The following is a 3,805-nucleotide window of genomic DNA, read 5'->3' as shown; positions in this document are numbered from 1 at the left end:
TCACAGACCATAACCGGATGACGTTTTTTTCTCTCTCGCTCTCTCTCTCTCTCTTGCGCTCTCTCTCGCGCTCTGTAAATTGGGAAGTGAAGTCACTCTTAAACACTGAAAGCTTCTCATGAAACCGACACTTATAACCTAAAAGGAAAAACAAAAAAAGCTCTCGAATGGTTGGATTATTGTACAAGTCAAAACAAAAGATATTTATTATGGTGATTAAGTTATTTTAGTATTGTTCATGATAATAGTAGAAGTAATAATAATTATAGTAGTTGTAGTGATAATAATGATTATAGTTTTATTTGTGGGACTCACTGTATAGAGGGACTCAACAGTGAGTCATGGACATTATTGTGCCGTTTGAGATCATATTAATATACAGTATCTGGGTGATAAACTGTACTATAGATACCGTACATTAATGTGATCTCAAACTGCACAATAATATTATAATATTGTTATTCAGTGTAGCGTTTTGCAATTTTTTAACCCCAATAAATTTTAAAGAGGCGAATGCCTAAGTGTCAGAACAACAAAAAAAAAAATACAAAATGTTGGAGACATTATATACCATATAAACATGGGTTTACCAAACAGGCCTACTAGGCCCAGGGGCCCAGGGACTCTTTTTGTATGTTTACATGGACATGAATAACCTCCATTTCTGTGAGTATGTGAACTCCATATTTTGATTATGAGAAGCCCTAATGTGCCAGCTGGAGAACTCTGAAAGAAACCGAGACTTAAATGGAGAATATGAATCCACCATGATTTCCCCCTAGTTTCCATTAATTTGTTGCATGAAATTATACAAGGTCCACCTGAAATGTGATCTCATCAGCTTCTTTAACGTGTGTGCTGTGATTAAGTCTTTTTTGTGTTGTCTTATATTGCTGGCTGCTGCTGATTGTGCATGTTTTCCAGATGGTTCAATGGTTTTTGGTTGTGGAATGATTAAAATATGCACACGTGGGGATCTCAGCAAGTTGGTTGTTTATGCTCACAAACTCAAATGTTGGCGAGCATCTTTTCCCTTAGTTAGTGCGGTTTGTCCTGCACCTTTGCCTGTTGTTGTTGTTTTTTTTTGTCAATTCAGCCTATAATCAGAGATGACAGAGCTTATTGGCTAATTAAAAGTTGAATAGACTGCCGCCTGCTGGTATGGTAAGTTATTTCCTCCCGGTTAGCCGTTGACTATAGTCTTTATTGTGTGTTTATGTGCAACTTTTTGGCTGAGACACAGGCAACGTGAGGCAACGCAACAGTCAGCTTTAGTTGCCTTTAGTTCTTTGATGTCGGTTTGGTGGGCTGAGTGCTTTATATGGAATTTGGGCCCTTCAGAAACTGCCACCTTTTAAGGGGTGGAGTCAGGGCCCGGGGGTCCAATATTTCTTCATCCGCCTATGTATTTAGATGCCTAAATGGTACATTACTGAAACAGCTGTATAGCATCAGATACTGCAGTCAGTTTTTAACAACAGGAAAAGTTAAACTGGAAAAGTAAAATCCTTTAAAGTTTTGGCAAACTTGTGGAATTTAGTTTTGTTTAATTGGGTTAAATCTTACATTAAGCTTCTGTGGATATCTCTCCAATTCATGCAACTTGACAGCAAATTTATTTTCAGTAGCTGTCCACATAACATAGCTCTATGTGTCACATGACATTTTGATTACAAAATAAATAATTAACAGTATGGTCATGGAAATGTTGTCATGGTCTTTGAGAAGTCATTGAAAAGCTCTTTTTTTTAATTGTTTTTTGGGGGGTTTTTTGGATGAAAATGTGTGAGAAACCTGTAAATAGCAATGATCAATACTTGTGATTGTGGTCAAAGGGGGTTCAATTACAGCAGAGAAGAAATGGTAAAAGATACGAAGATAGATAGGTCTTTATTTTTTAAAGATAAAAAATAGTTCCTTTACTTTTATGTCCCAAACTTCATCAGTAAATACAAGAAATGCCAAAAAAAAAAAAAAAAAGTGGGTGCGAGGGTGATCCTGGAGTGGAGGGTGAGCGTGTTGTATGTTTATTGGTTGGAAAAATGTACCATTTTGAAATAATGTCAAAAAAAGACAAACAAAAAAAAACCTTAAACCCCAAAAGCAAAAAGGAAACACAAGTAGAAAATTGTCAATACAAACGGGATTTGAATATCTACATAAAATACAAATGCAAATTGTGCTAAGGTTACTTAAAAAGTTAAAACAAACAAACAAACAAAACCTAACTTATAACGTGCATTATTTTCATTTCCGGCACATTTGGGTGTTTTTTTTTTTCTATTGTGCCGTGACGGTTTTCTTCAGTTGTGACCCCCTTGTGTAATCAGGTGGATTCCTGATATTTGGCTGCAGACGGTTGTGTAACTTTATCCCGCGTGTGTCCTTGTCTTGAGGTCTCGAGGTGGGGCTCCCAATCACGACTCCCGTCTCCCACCGACGCGCACGATTTCACCCATAGCTTCACTTTTCCAGATGGAGCTGGCCTTGTTTGTGTGTGTGTGTGTGTGTGTGTGTGAGTGAGTGTGTGTGTGTGAGGGAGAGACTTGTTTGTTTATACAAGGCCCTGGGCTCGGCCTTATCTGCTGCAGCCACTCACGCCGTGATTTCAGACTTTCTTCATCGGGTACTTGTGTGTGTGTGTGTGTGTGTGTGTGTGTGTGTGTGTGTGTGTGTGTGTGTGTGTGTGTGTGTGTGTGTGTTTTTACGGGCCATTGTTTTTTTCGAATGGTTTCTAAAGATACAGAGATTTTTTTTCTTCCTCCCACCTCATTAGAAACCGACTGCTCTGATTTCAAAAGCCCGCACTTCATCTCCACCCAAACTGCGCCTCCGTTATTTAGTCCCGCCTGTCAGACAATCAGAGTGACCGCAGCTCTGAAATATGTAGAGAATAAAAATAACACTGCTCATTGTTTTGGCTGCCACTTATTCAGCTGTTTAATCGATATCCTTATACTTTTCTAGAAGAGTTTATAATTATATATATATATATATATATATATATATATATATATATATATATATATATATATATATATATATATATATATATATATATATTGTTAGTATACTTTTATGTTCCCCTTGATATCCAAATATAACATTCGACGTAGTAATAACCTTTCTGATGCGCTAACTTCCTGCTATAAGCTGCTGTGACAGTATGCATCCCATTTTCAATTCATTTTCAATTAATCTGCTCATAGTATTCTCGATTAATTAATTAATCGTTTAGTCTAAAAAGCCAGAAAACGCTGAGAAACATCACTTTAGTTTTACAAATGTCTTGTTTTGTTCAACTAAGTGTTTAATTATTTGATTAAAGAAACACATTTAATTAATTGTTGTAGCCAAATTGTATTCCTGTTGATCGATTGATCAGTTAATTGACTAATAACGCTCGGTTTTTTTTCTAGTTGTTATGATGCCTCTTTTTAACATCTGGCCAAGGACATCACCTGCAGATGGCATCTAATTTTAGGCTATATTTTTGCTGTTTATCCACCACCATGATCCCTGACATAAATCGGCCCTAGTGAAAAAAGAGAAAAGAAATATTATAAAGGTGTATTTTTATTTGTGGGACTCAACAATGACATTAGTGTGCCGTTTGAGGTCAAATGAATTTATAATAATAATAATCATTGTTGTTAAAGGTGTCCCTTAACAGTGAACTGATTTATTTCCTTTTTAGTCACTATTAATATAATCTATAAATAATCCCACAGTTTATGGACGTGGCTTTAAAAAGTATATATATTTAATATATCTCTATTACACTACTAAATGTTATCAGTGGTGT

The sequence above is a fragment of the Plectropomus leopardus genome, chromosome 7 (assembly GCF_008729295.1).
Source record: "Plectropomus leopardus isolate mb chromosome 7, YSFRI_Pleo_2.0, whole genome shotgun sequence".
Classification (NCBI taxonomy): Eukaryota; Metazoa; Chordata; class Actinopteri; order Perciformes; family Serranidae; genus Plectropomus; species Plectropomus leopardus.
This window is presented reverse-complemented; position numbering follows the sequence as displayed.